At 36.8% G+C, this 19,863-nt stretch overlaps 1 long non-coding RNA gene across 1 annotated transcript; it reads left to right on the top strand.

The window, feature by feature from the left end:
• The first annotated feature begins 6,590 nt into the window (after positions 1 to 6,590).
• Positions 6,591 to 19,566, top strand: LOC138713288 (uncharacterized). The gene is made up of 3 exons (XR_011335821.1): positions 6,591 to 6,657; positions 14,402 to 14,507; positions 19,431 to 19,566. It is a non-coding gene; the product is annotated as an uncharacterized lncRNA (long non-coding RNA).
• Positions 19,567 to 19,863: the final 297 nt, after the last annotated feature.

The raw sequence follows: 19,863 nt of genomic DNA on the forward strand, positions 1-19,863 counted from the left end.
GAAATATTGTGCATAATCTTGTTAATCAGTTTAGGGCAACGAAATCAATTCTGGATAAGATGTCACTGTGTTACCAAGCAGGAACTTGACGAAACTGGAAAAAGATTATAGAACAAAGCCTAAAGAAATATCTGCGATGACTTGCAAAGAAAACAGGAATTTCACAAACCTCGGCTTGGAAAACTACCGAAGTTTTAAAATTAAAACCATATACAGTACGATGTTCAGGAATCGCAGCTATATGACAATGTAAGTGCTTGAATTACTGCAACTGAAAAATTAAGTGATGACCAGGCTTCGAGACTTCGGACCCGATAGTGCAGTTCAGTGGGAAATCAGCATGTCGGAGTACTGAGTACAGTGGTAAAGCGGATAGTGGGTGGGGTACTGTAGAATAAATGCCAACAAATACACACAGGAAAACGCTCTGGATTTGAAGGTTCTGACGAATAATCTGGTTTTCATACAAACCTATTTTCAAACTGTGTCTGAAACTATTACACGGTTAGAAAAGTCAGAGCAAGAGATGCCGGAAGCCCTCAAATTAGTTGGGAAAATGACACAGAGAATTAATGAGACACCAAGTACACCGGTTACTGAACGTTTAAAACAAGTTGAAATCAATTATACGTAAACATAACGGATTGAATATATGGAACATTGAGTAATATAAACAGCAAATTAGTGGACATAGAGTCACCCGAGAATAAAGGACTGTCTCTTAGAGACTGCAATGATGTTAGGTTTTTTTTCATTTTGCTCCTATCACGTCATGCGACGTAGAGCGCAGCTTTTCACAGTACAAACTGTGTTTGGCAGATAACCGAAAAAGATTTACGTTTGAGACACTGAAAATATATCTTGTAGTACATTGCAATTATGTACTGTAACTGCACTTCCTAAATACGACCAATAGGATAAATGAAGAAATTAAAATTGCTACATGTTTATTTCCATCATTAACATTGTGTATAATTAAACACAAATGCTTATAAAAGACAGGAGAATAAATGCTTTTCACATTCTTTTGACATTGTCATTGTGTAATGTATATTTACTTTCAGAATGTACATATGTGTACTTCCCCATATTACCGTACTCTATTCTAAATAGCAACGTTGTTACCTCAACACATCTCTACCTTTCACTACCTGCAGCGAGTCAACAACCTATAGTACAAGCACAGTAAACTTATTGTATCGGGTCCAAAGTCTCGAAGCCTGGTGATGACACAATATTGATCCACATGTAAATTTCTTCATGAACGAAGCATGGTTCCACTTACATGGCCACATAGAGAGACAGAATAACCGGTACTGAAGTGCAGAAAAATCCGACCTTATACGCGAAATGCCACTGCATTACAAGAAAATTGGGATAGGGTGCACTGTAAATGCATACAGAATAATAATAGTGATTATATTTTATGAAAATACTGTCAATGCAAAGAGATACACGGATAACAACAACGTTCTTTGAACAATTATCTGACACTGAATGTCAACTGCATTTTGTCAACAAGACTCTGCTACAACACATGAAGCTGATGACTCATTAGCTTTGAAGAAATTGATGCAGTAAAGGATTATGGCATAACCAGCATGATCTCCAGATCTTAGTGTATGCGATTTTATCCATAGGGGAACCTGAAAAATAGTGCGTATATGAACAATCCACACACATTATAAGAACTGATAGAGAATCTAAGGAGAGAATTTGCAGCAATTTCAGAAGGCAAACTAATACGTGGAAATGCAACATTTCTAAAAAAAAAAATGTATGGTGGTACAATGACAACATTTTTAACATCTTCTGTCACAAAGGTATATGATCACTTTAACTGTAAATTGTGAAATATTTTAATTAAAATAAAACTACGCACCTAACTTGAGAGGTTATGTATAGAGCCCTGCCTTCAGTCACTTTGGATACAAGTTAGGTAGAAGTCGAGCATTTCTAACCTCGCTGTGTACGGAGAGCCCTGTCAATAAAACAGTGCAAGCAGCAGCAAATCTGTCTCCCCGGTAGTGCACTGTGTGTTTACATCTTGCGTCTCGTGTGTGTGCGTTGTGAACAGTAGCTACGATATATTGTACAGTAGTCAAGCGACAAATTATTATTTTACAAGATTCAATAAGAATAAACTATTTATTTTAAGTCAAACAAATATTATTTTTACAATAAATATATTGCAATTACATATTGTAGACGTCGTACAGGTTGGAATTATTAGTTGGAAAGACATACAGTACATCTCATTAAACAAAACTATATCTTCTATGAACTTTACGAGCGTCTATGCATTACAATGAATTATCATTAAGCTGCGGATTTATGCCCATATGCCTATTTTAATCCTTAACCTGAAGGCGGAAGATTTTAGGTTACATATCCATTTTAAGAAATTGTGATTATTATATGCGAATTCTATAGTGCCTATAATTGCCTATTTCACTAGTAAGTGCCTATTTGCTTATAAATGCCTAAAAGTTGCCTAAATATCCTTATTATATATTATACTTGAATTTACTGACTATTCTATGGATATTTTTTGAATCTGTATTTGTTTCTTTTTTCATCTAGCAGAGGTAAGCGATATAGAACTATCGATAATTCTGTGTGTTACGTTTTACTGTCACCAGAGCGCGGAGAAATCGAATAATTTAAAATCAACCAATTCGAGAAATGGATTCGGAACACCTCAAAATCTGTGCTTCAGTGGCTGACCATGATAATATCTTTGAAAAATATTGGAGTGCAAGAAGTCAAATGACTTTATTGTCAAACGCCTGGCATTAGAAAACAACAACAAAATCAACTAATAAGAAAAAATATATTTCGGAAGCCGCATGAATCATTGTGATAGTTGACTAGGGTAGTTGTTTTAAACTGTGTATCCATTTTGTGAGTTTGTGAATTGAGTATGGAGTTGAGTTTTCTGCTGTAATACGTGAAGTATACCGTGAAGATATGCCAAAGCAAAAGTTATTAGAAGCACTGATTGGAAAATACATTGACATTACTGCGTTCCCACTGGTTTGGTCCCCAGCTGACTGAAGTATTGCCCCATCATTTCATGTGGAGTGGAAGGGAGTTTTCCCCAATTTAAGAACATTCTTACAGACAATAGACATCAGTTCTCAGTACAACATTTGGACGAATATTTAATTATTCACTGCCATAATGACATTCCTATAGAGAGTAGTCTCTAATGCTACGCTATGGTCGTGTTAGCCATTGAGAATTAGAAATTTGTTAGTGTATTTTTAAATGCCTGTTTTATAATTTTGAATGCCTATTTTGCCTGCCTATTTCAACTGTTTTAGTGCCTAAAAATCCGCAGCTTGATTATCATAAACATTTGCAGATTCTCTTATGAAAGCTACCACTTTTCATAGCAGGGTAGTAAATGATTTCTACGTAATGTTGTTGCACAAGGAAGTTTTCTTTCTGTATATTTTTCCATGAATTCTTGAAAGTGACTGTTTTCGACCTTTTCAAACGGAATACCGCTAATACCAACATTTTACATAAGTTATTGTAAAATTCAGACCGATTAGCGGGAAAGTCGGAAGTGGAAGGCACATTTCCATGCTTTGTGGTTAATTATTTTACACGTGTAACATGTGTTTTCGTGTTACAATGTTTCTCTATAAAATGCCGTTTGTTGGTTTTTATTTCTATGTTGCATACCTTACAGAAAATGTTTTCTTCTTTCTGCATGAAATACTCATTACCAAATTCTTCTACCAGAGCACTGATCGTCAAGCGCGTACCTTTGGATTGTTTTGGCATGTTGACAGCGGCGGATTTTCAGGGGAGGCAAGGGAGGCCGTGCCTCCCCTAATATTTTACCAGAACACAATATGGCAGTAATAATTTCAGCTGAATTAAGATCACAGACAAGTTACAGCAAATGACGAACATTTTTCCTTTTATATTAATTTTACTATTCAGTACGACTAAGATGTACAGTAAGTTACGTAAAATCGACCACATCCAGTTGGTGATGCCCGCTCGCTATACTGTAGATAGTACAAATAATTCGTACTGAAAAATAACAGATAGCGCTGTAACCTGTATAGTCGACATCTAGCAGCCTGCTGTGTCTATGTGAGAGCGGAAGAGAGGAGTCGGCTACATGACGCTACTCCCCGGTAACCATGACAACAGCAGTTCAACCAATAAGATAGCTGGTTAGAAGAGTGTTTAAACTTGATATAACGCGCGAGGGGAGCCGATTTGGAGACGTCCTACCCACCGCTGACAGCTGTACTGCTTATAGTCACGGCTGGTTTCGGCTGTATTGGGAAGCTCTCTCTCTTTCTCTCTTCTTGGTTTTAGAAAATTGAGTCACGTGTTGTTAGTTTTCTCTCCCTGCGTAAAAGTTTTCATTTATGTTGTTAGATTTTCTCTTGTTTGCGGGTGTTCTTGTTATTTTATTCTTTTGTGTTACGAGATGTATATGATATATTTACTTATACAGTATTTTAAATATATCGAGAGTTTAGAAACAAATGCAGATTTGTCTCTAGTTTCTTCTAGTAGCAGTTATTCAGTATGCTGTGACCTATTTGATCGGTTTGCGAAGAAAGAGGAACATCGAGTTAATTTGCTGTAAAATTAGACTATGTAATAGTAATGAGCAAGCCCCGGATTCTTAGGTTCGAATCAATTTTGTTGCTATCTCCTTACTCTCGAAATATTGTTTTTCTTATTCGTTTTATGTAGCAAAGCGTAACATTCTTAAATTCAATATGACCTAGAAAGACCTAATTCGTAGGTTAGGACTTGGAGTGTCCTAAAGAGAGACAATCTTTACCATGCTGTTGTAATATATTAATAGTATGTTGTTTATTTTTATTTTTTTCCCGTAAAATTATATAAATTTCTAAACATAAGATTTAAAATCCTAAAACATAAATTGGAAAACCTAATTTTAATTTCTTTAAACCTATAACTTCTGTGCTTGGTAATGAGGTATGTCACAGGCTTTATATTTTTATATTCTCATCTTTTACGTCTCGGCCTCCCCAACTTTCAAACCCACCGTCCGCTACTGCATGTTGACCGCGTACTTCATTCACTGAACAGCAGAACGCAACTGTGCAGATGAGGGGTGGTGCCACTGAGCTACACTCTATATAGGCTACATGTACACTGCTGCGGCTTGCTTAGAGCGTTTAGGTGCCCAAAGGCAGGGCTCTAGTTATCGCTAAGGAGCGGATTCCTCTGTAATTAAATATTATTTTTGCGTGTGATAAAACACAATTAACAAAGTTAAAAATTCCGAACATGAAGTTTCAAGTTTAAAACCCGAATTTTATTTTACATAAAAACACATATTTTCACAAAAAATTATGTAAATACATATTTTCAGGAAATCTATTTTAAACACATAAATCTTGGAGTTTTTTTTACTTAAATAATTTTTTACAAGAACTTTTAAACATTTTAAAACTAAATCAATTATGTCACTCTGAAGTACGTTATCTTTTTAAGAATTCCTGGTTGCTTCGTGTTTCTAAGCGCTGTGTTGTGTATCCGTGATACATTTTTGTAATAGTTTCGCCTCAAGTTCTGAGAACTGCTAAGCAGCATATCAGTGTTATTATTAGAGAATAAATTAACATGGACAAGGAAGGGAGATCTTGCAACACATAATTACGAATGTTTATTGTTGCTGAAGATGATTTCATTCCACGCTTTGTTTGTGAAACACAACAGATAAGAGCTCGGGTATGAACATTATTTAATTTAAACAAATCTCTCGCCTCTCGCTAATGTCCATCAAGTGAGGCAATACGTCTTGTTGTGATTTCCTGTTACCGGGCTTCATCAATCGATATCCTTCAAGATATACTGAAAGATGGTTGTTTAAAAAACGATTTGGCTTTCCTATTAGCAAATCTAAGCTTTTTGTGAGACACCATAAAAAAAACTCGAAATATCTAAAAACCTGTTGTCTGAAACAAGGAGGTGCGTGCCGTGAAAATTAAACTAGACTAGCTACCAGGTTCAGAAGTACAAGTACTAAGGGACAAATTCCAGAATGTGTTTGGGAAAAACAGTGGATATAAAAAAATGTGTAAAGTTGCACAAGTATTGGAGGGTGTACCCACCTCCCTCAAATTCATTTTAATATATCCTCCAATCCACGTCTCGGCCTCCCCAAAGGTATTTTTCCCTCCGGCCTCCCAACTAATACTTTATATGCATTTCTCGATTCGCCCATACGTGCTACATGTCCTGCCCGTCTCAAATGTCTGCATTTAATGTTCCTAATTATGTCAGGTGAAGAATACAATGCGTGCAATTCTGCGTTGTGTAACTTTCTCCGTTCTCCTGTAACTTCGTCCCTCTTAGCCCCAAATATTTCCCTAAGAACCTTATTCTCAAACACCCTTAATGTGATTTATAATGCTAGCTTAAGTTTTTTTTTTTTCAAAAGATTGGGAAATCCAACTAATATTAGTTTAAGTCATTGTGTTATTAAACATGATATATTGCCATTTAATCTGTCATACCAATAGCGTGATTGATTTGCTGTCACTTATCAAGGAAATAAAAACGAGTGCGCAGGATAAGAGTATAGAATAAATAACATACATTCCCCTGGATAAGAAGTATTCAGTTTGTCAGGAGAAACCAGAGAAGGTGAGTTCCAGTTTAATATTCTGTTGTAAAGTTATTTCAATTGAATTAACAAAGCGTAAATGAAAATAACCCTTTCATTGAATTTCGTATGTGCATATCACTTCGCACAAAGAAGCACATACAGATGTTGTAACAGTAGAGTTTATATTTTGTAAATCGACAAGATACTGAGTACTGGTAACAGATAACTTGGATATAAATAATCTACCAAGTAATAATAATAATAATAATAATAATAATAATAATAATAATAATAATAATGGACCGATTGCCTATGCCAGGCATGGGCATAAGGGAGAGGAGGTAAAGATGATTAATTTCAGTCCCACAATATTTCGAACGTAGCTGCTGTGTTTACATCAACGGGTAACTACTGTACATAAACTTGGCTTCACTTCCGCTTAGTGCTGTACAAAACTAATGCGGCAAGTTATTACATTAAACATTTTAAATCAAGTCAAATACGTAATACTGTATAGGTAGGCCTACTCATATGATCACTATGACTATCACTCATTATAAATAATCATTTATAAGCTTTAGATCGCTATACTGTTTGGTTAGGACTTCTAATGACTATTACACTTTTACTACTTCATATTACTTTTGACCAATAAAACGGTACGGAACGAAGTGTTTCAACCAATCATTGCTGCTTATCCTACAATTTTTATCACCTCCCTAGCATCTGTTTCTTTGATTGCCAACATTGTACTTTCAATAACAATCTTTTAAAATGAGTCATGTTTATTTCATCATCCTTAATTGAAACTTTTCTATCATTTATTTTGTTTATATTATTTAGTTTATGTTACAGCTTCTGCTGTATGAGATTATGGGTAGTCGTGTATTAGAGATTGTTTAACTGAATGCAACTGTTTTAATAAAAATGAAACTGAATCAACAAAGCCTTTTTGACTAGTAATAGTCCATAGAGTTCAATGGGGTATTTTTTTTATTTTATTGGGTTATTTTACGACGCTGTATCAACATCTAGGCTATTTAGCGTCTGAATGAAATGAAGGTGATAATGCCGGTGAAATGAGTCCGGGGTCCAGCACCGAAAGTTACCCAGCAATTGCTCGCATTGGGTTGAGGGAAAACCCCGGAAAAAACCTCTACCAGGTAACTTGCCCAGACCGGAATTCAAACCCGGGCCACCTGGTTTCGCGGCCAGACGCGCTGACCGTTACTCCACAGGTGTGGACATCAATGGGGTATGTTAAAACATAAAGTGTATGTGAACAATCCTCATACATTAGAGGAACTTCAAGAAAATATTCGGGCCGTGATCTCCAGCATTTCAAGGCAGGAATTGGACCGCATATTTCAGCATCTTCTTCACCGGTGTGAGCGTTGTATTGAAGCTGGTGGAAGTCATTTTGAACATCTTTTGTCGTAAACTAAGGAAATAAACACCATTAAATTAATTTTACAGAAGATAAACTAACATTAAATAGGAGTAGAAAGAATGCATGCCGGGTCACTTAGCAGTTCAATTACCGCACAACGCCGCTGGGTGTTACCGCTTGAGAGTACGATCCGCCTGCCGGTGCCTGGGTTGCGTCTTAAGTTGAAGGTGCTTCGCTTGCAAGAGGACTATATATGAAGGGTCCAGGGGAAAAAACCAGGTAGGTCACTTTTTCCATGAAACCTGTGTGTGTTTTTTTTTTTTTTTTTTTTTTCGCTGAAACAGTTGACTTACCTGCTTCTTTTCCTGTACGCCAAAAATTTGAAGACAAATAAACTCATGACCAAAGGACGGATCAGAGTGACTGTTCTTACAAGTTTACTCGCCATTTACTATAGTCTGTTTATGTTGAAGCAGAGACGGTGACTGCAGAAGTACACAACGGGCGCGTACCTGCAATGTCCGTACAGTTGTATCAAAAGAATGCGTACACTGTACTGTACATGACGGCTGTGAATTTGTACTCCGTTATCAAACGCTACTTGTACTTACGTGTAAAGTGAATACTACATAGTCTGTGCATTGCAGTGGACAATACTGTACATGCGGAGATTGTCGAAAGTGAACGTTTCTGTGTATCTTACTTAAACAAAAATTATATCGTGATAAACTCCCTTCGACATCGCAAGACGTAATAAGTGAATACGAATAATATACTAACTTATATCAATATCTGATATATTTCTTTCACTTTTTGATCTGGAGGGCTCTGTTTGTTTTTGCAGCAACACATCTCGCACACTACACATGATTGAAAAATCATTATTTTTTTGCTAACACATTCTAAAGTTTCTCGTTCTCTTTTTTCGTAACTTCTCCGGCTTTGGTTTCCTTACGTTTTACAGATACTTCTTCCACTGTTTATAGTTTTTGGCATGTGTAAATCATATGTTTGTAACAACGTTATGGCTTTCGGTAAGTGACAAAAGTTCTTCTGTATGAAATCTAAACTAAAGATCGACTGAAATTAGGGATTTTGCTATTTCAATTGCATGTGCCTCTGTAGAATCTAAACTATTGATCACTTTCACAATTTGAACATAATATGTGGCATAATAGAAGACAGCGTCCAGCCAACTACCTCATCCTGTTATTATGGAGTTTGGTGCAAGGGGAACCTCGGGAGCGATTTCCTTGAATTTTTGTATTCGGGAAGGTGTTTTCAGAAATATTTTCTTAACATTACCTATAAAGCTATCGACGTCACTATGAAAATAGTGAATTATTTCCGCCACCCAATGGAGTCCATGTGCTAATCAAGCTAGGTGAACCAACTTAGGATACATTATTTTTGTGTCCTTGGCCGTCTTTATCATATAGGGATCAGCATCTGTGCTTAAAGAAATAGATTATTATACCTGATACCATTAGGCCACAAAATATCCATGGCATTAGAAAATATAGTTGCCATTGTTGTGTGGTTCACCTTTTCTATCGTCTCACACGTTAGTAGGCTAAATATTTCTTTCCAGTAGGCCACTACTATGAGTAGTTCATCGGATAGTCGTATTCCCACGTAATAACTTCGCATTTACTTTTACTAGTAGTAGCATACGCCACCCGTTTGCGAAGCGGAACATAATGTTCCTACTACGTACTGTATAATTCTTTACCTACTGTCTGTACCTAGGGAACACGCGCCGAGACATTCTGCTCTCTGCATCAGTAATAGAGATGGGGAAAAAATTACGTAACAGTTATTTTGGAACCGTTCCTTGTTTGGAACTGTTCCAAAAAGTAACAGCACCTTGGAACACTATGTTCCAAAATAACAGTGTTGCTCTGAGCTAGTACGAAATACTTGCGGTTACAAATACTCGTTTCACTTTGGAACTACATTATGACAACGCCTGTTCCACAGAACGGAACATGTTTGGTACTATTGAAAGCAGTGACGCCAACTTTTGGAAAACAGTGGGTGGGCCCAAACATATGACGAGCCTTAAGTTAAATAAATCTCACAACACGATAAATTATTGGGTGGGCTCGGATTCCACGAGCCCATATAAGTTGGCGCCACTGTTTGAAAGCAGAATTGCGAATCCTTTCGTCGTACTGAAAAAAATGTTGGAAACTAAAGTAAAAGATAAATAGTAAAGATACGAAGATAATCTTTAAAAAATGTACACATTATCTTGGAACTGATGTTAATTAAGTACAGGATTCTATCAAATAATATAATGCCTGTATTATAGTAACTACATTGTGAATTTTATCAAGGGAGATGAAAATATATAGGTTATGTTTTATTTCCAAATATTTTACAGTTTTAGTTTCATTACCAATTCTTGAAATTAAACTAAAATCTGTTGAAACATGACTGTATTATTGAAGTTCTTTTGTTTAAAAAAAAAGTAGGCCTACAACGGTAAATTTTCATATTTCATTACAATGAGATTATTATGCTTCATGACGGTCATTATTAATATGAATTTTAGCACGGCCGAAATGATTATAGCTTTTATTTACGCATTTTTGGAGAAATTTAACACTACTGTGACCTTCAGTTAAGCAGAAGAGGAAGAATAGGTTAGGTTTTATTTACCACTGGGATCCATTTCGATTTCGTGACCAATTTACAAATAATGTAAAATTACATTACATTTCCTGCTTCGAACAAACCTGATCTACGAATTCAATTTAGCATTAGAAAAGATTTCATTTCCAGGAATTCACATCTTCGACTCATTATGACATCGTACTGCATCACATGCCATACAGGGAAGTATGTGATCATTTAGCGTCCGTACATGTTCCTAAATACCACTGTTACATTACGTACTAGTAGTATACTTCGCACGAAAACATGACGACCTTCCCTCATCCCCTTCACCAGTTAACTGCTGGCACGCGCAAGGGATAAACCCTTAGCCGAGTTGCCAATTCTTGAAGTCATTGCGATTTGCGAATGTTTTTCAAACTGTGTTCCGTGAAACCGCGATTTTCAGCGAGGCTATATTATCTTTGTAAATATACCTTAATTTATAATTACTGAAACAAAATTGGTATAAAAATGAACAAACTTATTTTAAAAACACTTTATATTTATATTTTCACTAACATGTTTTGCCTAAATAAACAAAGAACTGCAGAATTATATAATAAGTGTTAAATTCTCATGTTATTGAAGTTCCAGAATTTTATACTTAATTAAGGATGTTGCGCTTGTAAAATTTTCGGAAACTGTGATCATTGAATAGCAATTTATAGTACAAGAGAGTAAAATTAGATTTTATCCGCTTCGCTTTGGGTGATAATTTCCACGAGCGCATAAAATCTGTTTACTCTAGTGTGCTATACAATATTTTATTCATTACCGATGTAAATTTAATTTTAAATTGTAGGTTTTTTCTTTGTAATGTGTTGTTGGCGAAGAAGTTCATATTTATTCATTTTAATTAATGCCAATATGTTGGTTGTCATGTAGAGAGTGATTTAAAAATATTTAATTCACTGCTGTAAGTTAGAAAACTTTTATTCACTGCTGTGAATAATGTCATTATTTGGGTTGCTAAGGACGGTGAAATAAAGACCAGTTTAGATACCAGTCATGGATAAATGTATTCCTTTTACATCATTTTTTCATAACACGAAAACCATATTAAAGCACGAAAGAATACATTTGTTTGTCTGCCAGTTTAGTTGCTGATTCGATGGAAATTTTCTGTAGGCCTAAGGAACGTTATAAGATACGAAATATGATTTAATTAATTAAGTGGGCATGTACACTTCTTATACCTTAAAATTCTGTTATATAAAATATAGGCCTAATATAAAATTTAAATTTCTACACCAACTATTGAAGTTCATTCAGGTAAATACAACCTGTAGGCCTATTAGTTTTTTTTTTTTTAGTTATTTAACGACACTATCAATTACTAGGTTATTTAGTGTCAATGGGATTGGTGATGGCAAAATGGTATTTGGCGAGATGAGGCGAGGATTCGCTATAGATTACCTGACATTCGACTTACTGTTGAGAAAAACCTCGGAAAAACCCCAATCAGATAAATCAGCCAAAGCGGGAACTGAACCCATGACCAAGTGCAACTTCAGATCGTTAGTTAACTTAGCCAACTGAGCTACGCCAGTGGCTCTGTATTAGTTCTGAAGTTATGATTTTTAATGTAAAGTGCGGCATTGGCTGTAATAGCTGTTAACTGGAAAACGGCATGAGCTTTTTCTTCTTCTTCGCAAACTATATTCCTTAAAAACCCTTTTCCTGGTAATTCCGAAAGTGCTGGATAGAATCGAATGACATTTTTTTTCTGAATTCTTAAACGTAATGTACAAATCAGGCCAGAATATATTTCCGCAAGTTTATTTGCTGTTGGCGATATCTCTTTCGCGTACTGTTCACATACTGTTCGACGAAGTAAATCACGCATAAAATCGTCTATCATACCGAATTCTGTTTTAATTAGTTTATTTTCTCTTTAGTTGGTGAACCGTAATTCTTAATTTCTATGCCCTATATATATTTTTTTACCAACTCCGACGGTTGCGTCCGATGTTAAGTGATTAAGATTTGTACTTATCAAACTACCTCAACTTTCGATTACTACATGCATAGAATTTCTAACGTTAGACACAATATTTTAACACTTTGTTTTCTTAGCTACGCTCCTCTGCAAAAAAGATATTCTGTTTTCTTCGACGGTGTTATTTGTTCTTGTGATGGTCCTCGATCTTCAAGTGAATCAGAAGGCCTAGCTGCGGATCATCTGCTCCAACACTCATTAATCATGGCCGGAATAAATTAGATAAATTGAAGCGCACAACGGTATAAAACAACACGTCGACAAATGTCTGAAAAGACACTGAGAACGGGTGAAACCAAACAGGTAGAGGCAATGACTACTAGATTTGGCAATGCTGGGATCTATTGTATTTCTGCCACGCGGCTAGGGGTTGAGTAGAGGATGGGGGTTTATGAGGGATTACCAATTCCAAGAAGAGAGGCCGTCATGTTTCCGAGCCAAGTACATGGCTCTTCCACTGTTACATTAAATACTCCTGTTACAAAAAATACTTGCTGTTACAAAAAATAACTTGATGTTACAAAAAATACTCGATGTTATGGAACTACATTATGAGTCATGACTATAAAATAACGTAACGGCCTGTTCCAAATCATCACTGTTACATTACATTCTAGTAGTACTGTACCTATTATACAAAATACTTGCTGTTACATGTTACTATATACTCGATGTTATGGAACACGGCCGACTTGATGCTCCCTTCGCTTTCAAAAATGAAGCGAAGCTAGCATCAAGTCGGCCGTGTATGGAACTACATTATGACAACCAAAGACGTTTTAAAGTTTAACACCGTTGACAACCGTTGCTGCTGTGTTATCAATTTAGCGACTTTGTCACTAGATCTGGCTAATTTTAACAATTTTCAGGGACAAAATCAATACCAACTTTTAATCCTGAACTGGCGTCGTGCATAAATATAACGTAACTGGTTTCGTGGTGTCAATACTGTCAGTATGACTTCAGTACTTTCTCATGGCCCTCGACTTATACTTTTGCCTTTTTTTTACCCAAATGTTTGCATAAACTACTTTGACTAAAGGGTTTTAACATAAATACAGTAAATTGTGTCACACGCTTCACAGAATGACAGAACTGAATTTAGGGACTTGGCTCTGGGGGACTTTCGTTCATTTCTCGTGTGTTTTATTTTGGTACAGTTTCCACATTAATTTATATATATATATATATATATATATATATATATATAATGTAAAAATTAATTTCTGATCCTACAGAATTTATCTGTTATGGTAACAACATAGAGTCAGGCCACAAAGGGAAAAACACTGGAGGAGGGATTCGATCCGGTGTTGTGGAGCGAACTTCGGCGTAGGCTATATAATATATGGTGGTACTGTTATTTTGGAACTGTTATTTGGAACCTAGTGTTTTCATGGAACTGGAACAGTTGGAACTGTTACGAGAAAATAACAACTTTTCCCATCTCTAATCAGTAACATGAAGTCACGGAACCTGGTCACTCTGATCCGCCCTCTGCTCATGACTAATCTGATTCTTTTCCTGTTTCACACCTCTAAAAGATAGTCCTTTCCATAGAGAATCTAATGGCACCTCAAACTCCATCTCGACAAAAAAGTGACTTACCTGGACCCTTCATATAAGCCTCATCCGTTACAGTAAAGACTCAACCTTGTAGCCTCCTGGGACAAAGTACGGTGCCTATTGATTATATTTCTTTTCATTTAAATCATGTTATTTCCTTTTTCAGGCTTACAGTCAGACAATGTTCAAGCCGATCGTCATTTTGTTCGTTGTTGTAGTGATGCTGGGCGTGGCTATGATCAACGCAGACACTCAATGCGAAGTGGACGTGGGTAAGAGCAATAGTCCTCTTACTATTACCACAGTCTAGTATATACAGTCACGAAGCTCAATACGTATACTCCGCGTCAGACCAGCAAGTTACTACAGGCTTCGTGGGACAACATACCCTCACACCAGGGGCGGATGCAAGGGGGGGATTAAGGGGATATATCCCCTCCCGAAATTTTTAGAAAAATACGAAACAAGAAACAAAAATAACATTAATTTTAATTCGTGAATGTATATAGGAATTAGAGAGTTTTCCACGTAAATTCTCTTTGCTAAAATGTTAAATTCCAAGAAATGCAGGAAGACAAACACAGTGTTCTTACTTCAAGACAGAGAGTCATGAAGAGTATTTTAGCCTTTTAATTTTCCTTCTCTTCTTAGACTATTTCATTAGTCAGCTCAAGGACAGGTTTTTTAATCATAAGGGAATCCTAAAGTCCATACAAACTTTTCTGCCTAAAAACATAGTGCGAGCATCAGATGAAGATTTAGAAATGCTGTTCAGGCTGTAGTAAATCAGTGGCCAATGATGTTGATGCATCACCAGAGTCTTTCTTCAATGAATTGAGGATGCGGAGAAGAAATTTCCTTGATCAGAAAAATCTTCACTTAATACCTACTGACTTTGTATCATCTTTGAACAGGTGCAATGAAATTATTTTTCCCTGCACTCGCAAGGCGCTGAACTTTCCTGCACGTTGCCTGTAACTACAGCAACACCAGAATGGTCGTTCTCAACATTGCGGTATTTGAAGACTTACTTGAGGAGCACGATGGGAGCAGACAGATTAAATGGACTGGCCTTGATGTATATACATAATAATGTAGAAGTAAAAGCTCATGAAGTACTGGATGAAATGTGAAGCCTCGTCGCCTTCTTCTGTAAATGTCATTCTGTCATTGTTTTTGTATCGCAGTCATTGTAAATGTCAAAATTAAAAAAAATTATGGTTTATTTAACAACGCTCGCAATTGCCGAGGTTATATCAGAGTCGCCGGTGTCCCGGAATTTTTTCCCTCAGGACTTCTTTTACATGCCAGTAAATCGACTGATATGAGGCCTGTCGCATTTAAACACACTTAAATGCCATCGAGCTCGGTTGGGGTAGAACCCGCAACTTCGAGCACAGAAGGCTATACCGACTACGCTACACAGGCCAACTTGTAAATGTTTGTGACTCGGAAACAAATTGTGAGTCTATAAACTTATTTCTCATTACTCCATTTTTACTATCTCCTCAAATCCCTCCCCGAAAAAAATCCTGCGTCCGCCCCTGCCTCACACCATAGCCACAGCCAAACAATCAGTAACAGTAATTGTCCAGGGGTGTGGGGGAGGGCAAGTACGGCAGAGCGTACTGACTCCTTGTGTATACTATCCATTCTAAAAATATGTTTTCTTTTACATTACGCACACAATTTAACCCTGGACTGCTCACCCTATTTTGGACTCATTAGGCTACTGCTTACCTGGGGTATTTTGTTACCCCACGGCTTTTCTCTCCTCCCTCCCTCGACTACAAGTAATTGTAACTTTTGTCATCGAATAGCACAAGCTATTATTATATTATTACGCTCTTACTAATAAACCGTGTATAGTTTTTATACGAGACTTATGCAGTGTTGAGATAGAAAACGTTACTAATAAACCATGCATAAGTGATGGATGTATAAACAATCTGTAAGATAAGATAACTGCCTTCCATTGGAGGTAGCCCAGAAGGACTCAGTATACTCTCCTACATGAACTTTACAATATTAAATGTTTATATAAATTTTGTAGAAGAAAATTAAAATAAACATATATGAATTATAAAATGAAGAAAAAAAAATTAAATAGAGTGAAAATGATGACTCAGAATTTAGGATCAATTATATATCCTTTCTTGGTAGTCTGGGAATACGCTATGATGTCAATACGTCTAGAGGAGCCATTAGTAGCAAGGCAAAAAACTTTCTCTTCTACTATCCAATACTTTTTTCTTAAAGCATTTGCAATTAAGGATCGAACATGATGGTGTCTGGCATTTCGGAGGAGTAAACCTCTGTTACACTGACCTTGGACGTGGGCAAGGGTTTCAGTCTCCGGGCAGCCATGTCTGCGCCGGGATCCGTCCAAAGAGCGACCAAGTACTCCTCTAACTGCTGCTAAATTGGCATTCATTTTGAGGCAGGTTACCCATTCAGATGTAGATAGTCCAGACTTATTAAAAATCCAGGCGTTGGCTTTAGGTACTTGGCTGTACAATTCTACACCTCTGCCTCTTCCAGGCATTACTTTCCATGATTCGAATTCTGCATTTAATTCCTCTCTTAATTTCCTAGGCACAGATTTACGAAGTTCAACTGGACAAGGGAAACTTAGATGTTGACAGGAAGAATTAAGTTCAGACATCAAAGGTCACATACTATTTACCGTACATAAGGATTTTCATTTAATATTAAAGTGATGCAGATGTTGTAGTGTTGCAAGAACGCTTCCCATGATGCTCTGACTAGTCCCAAACCTCTGTATGTTTTGCTTGCATGTAACATACTAGTAGGTGTATCAGATGGCAACATAAGCATTTTTTGTTTAACAACTCAAGCTCCGTGACTGTATATACTAGACTGTGCTGTTACTCAATGCCTCTCAGACACGAATGAATAAATCTCACCATCGGCTCCACACTGCGCATGCGCTAATCGTCTGTATCCCGATGTAAGCATAAAATCGAGTTATCGTCTGCTGTTGCTCTGAAGCTGTCTGAAATCTGAATCAGCTGGCTAACAGTTTGGGCATGTTTGTGAAAATTGTGAATTAGGTTCCCCCCCCCCAGATTGATATTAGTTTTTAAGGGTGCTATTCATAGACATTTCGCTAGCCCGCGCTACGAGCGTGCTAAACAGGTTTCATATCATATCATATAGCTAATACTGGTTTAAGAATGCGAAAAACGTTAGTTCGCTGATCATCCACCGAAAGCCCGCGCTAAGAATGTTAGGTCTATTAATTATGTCTGTTAGCGAATAAGAATTTGGAATTGCTTCATGCGTCTTAATTGAAGAGGAAGAAACGAAAGAAATATTGGTTACATAATATATTTGCAAGAAACGACTTGATTACTGTAATGGGAACGCCTCAAATTATATAATTCTTCGCAATTTTCTACACGCGAAATAAGTTTTCCGTCTGCCATTTTGGCGCGACACTGAACATGGCATAACATAAAAGTAACAGTTGACCAATTAAAATTGATTTATTAAACAAGGCCATGATCGCACGCATCGGAAAAGTTGCCCATCCGAGAAACTTGGACGGATTTGCCTTGAGGCGATGCGTCCGATACGATGTAGTGAACGCGGTTACATAACAATTACAGCAAAGATAGTCTTTTTCCGATCCGTGCGATTCGTCCGATGCGTGAGATACGATGTAGTGAACGCTTACCTATACCGGTATTTAATTTTGACGGACTCCCAAAATGTTTACTGTAATAGTCTGGTAACCATAATATTATACTGATTAAACATTGCATAATGTAGTGAATTAACTTTACTATCCTTAATAAGTTGATAGCGATATTAAATATCAGCCAGCTATCACAGTAAGCAGATAAATAAAAAGCCGCCACCGGCGTAGCTCAGTCGCCTAAGGCGTTTGCCTGCCGATCCGGAGTTGTGTTCCGGCGCGGATTCGATTCCCGCTTGGGCTGATTAGATTACCTGGTTGGGTTTTTTCCGAAGTTTTCCCCAACCATAAGGCAAATGTCAGATAATCTATGGCGAATCTTCGGCCTCATCTCGCCAAATATCATCTCGCTATCACCAATCCCATCGACGCTAAATAACCTCGTAGTTGATGCAGCGTCGTTAAATAACCAAGTAAAATAAATATATAAATGAATAAAAAGCCTACATTGACGGCTTTATTGACTAGCAGTATGGATTGAACTCCAACATCTACTACTAATGGACTCTTTGCCTGTGACGTTGTCTTCTCCCTGTTCGGTCACGTAAGTACAGAGACATTAATATGACGTGAAGCGAGAAAACGGCGGATTACAGGCGGCGCGCTCCCTGAGCGGTTTGCGATGCTCGGTTTGTTAGAGGTGCGGCGTATTAGATCCTCAGTCGCCATATGCATTCGCTGTAGTCACAAGTCGTATTACAAAAGTCTTGAATCTCCAAGTGTATAAAGAGTGATTATGTATTTAGGTAATGCCTACCAATGAATTCTCATTGCGTGAACATGTGTACAGGTATATGTCATTGAGGGAATTACGGCGTATTTTGGGTATGAGACTAATAAGCAGTGGCGGTTCGTGCCTAAAACGACAAGGGGTTCACTACTTTTATGTTATTACATAGTTTTCCAACAATTTAAACAATATTTAATTTTGGAAAAATTAAAAAAAAAATACTACAGTTCTTTAAAATAGATAATTACCTTAAAATGAGCTTCCTGCTGCTGCTGATGATGATGATGATGATGATGAGTCTCCTGTAGATGTAGGCCCTATATTTGTCCTGAAAATCCATTCTCTTTTCCTTTTTTGTGGCGAATCTACCGATTTTCTCATTGAAATCCTGAAGCCTATAGATCATTGCTTTTTCAATAGACAGCATGGTGAAAGCAGACAACCTATCTTCATCCATGGTGCTTCTAAGAAATGTTTTAATCCGTGCCAAAGCGGAGAAACATCTCTCTGCTTCACACGTCACTGGAATAGTAGCTACTAATTTTAACAATTTCATAATGTCACCAAAGGATTCATGCAAGTTGGAACTTCTGGCAAAATTTCCCTAAATTTCTCAATCCGGAGAGAGGGCTTTTCAGAAAATGTTCATCTCACAGGAAATGTCCCTTAATTTCTTCCGCCACACGGTGGAGATTTAGGGCCTATATTAAATTAACCTGACGCATCTATTTGTGACTTTTACAGATGGCGAACTATAGAACTTCACATGTATGCAGATCTTGAGAATCATCGTAAATGAAAATACAATGTTTCAAGCCACGCTCAATTTAAAAAAAAAATGTGATGTTGTAGTTCAATAAAGATTTGTTAATAGCCTAAATGTGTCTCCTTATACACCGTATATACGTGAATACTTCACACAAATTTTTTCTGGAATTTAGCGAAGAAAACTGGAGTGCGTGCTTCACCTCAAACATTGAATCCCTAATCATTACGCAGGATTAATTTCTTGTAAATAAAACACAAATTACAGCCAATGTTTTTTCCTCTGTCTCTCTCTCTCTCCTAAAATTAGGATGCGCGGATTATTCGCGTATATACGGTATTTTTAATTTATTACTAATGTTATTAAATGTTAAATGGAATGTTAAAGATGACGTGAAAGTACATTTTCTTG

The sequence above is a fragment of the Periplaneta americana genome, chromosome 14, assembly GCF_040183065.1.
Source record: "Periplaneta americana isolate PAMFEO1 chromosome 14, P.americana_PAMFEO1_priV1, whole genome shotgun sequence".
In the NCBI taxonomy this organism is placed as follows: Eukaryota; Metazoa; Arthropoda; class Insecta; order Blattodea; family Blattidae; genus Periplaneta; species Periplaneta americana.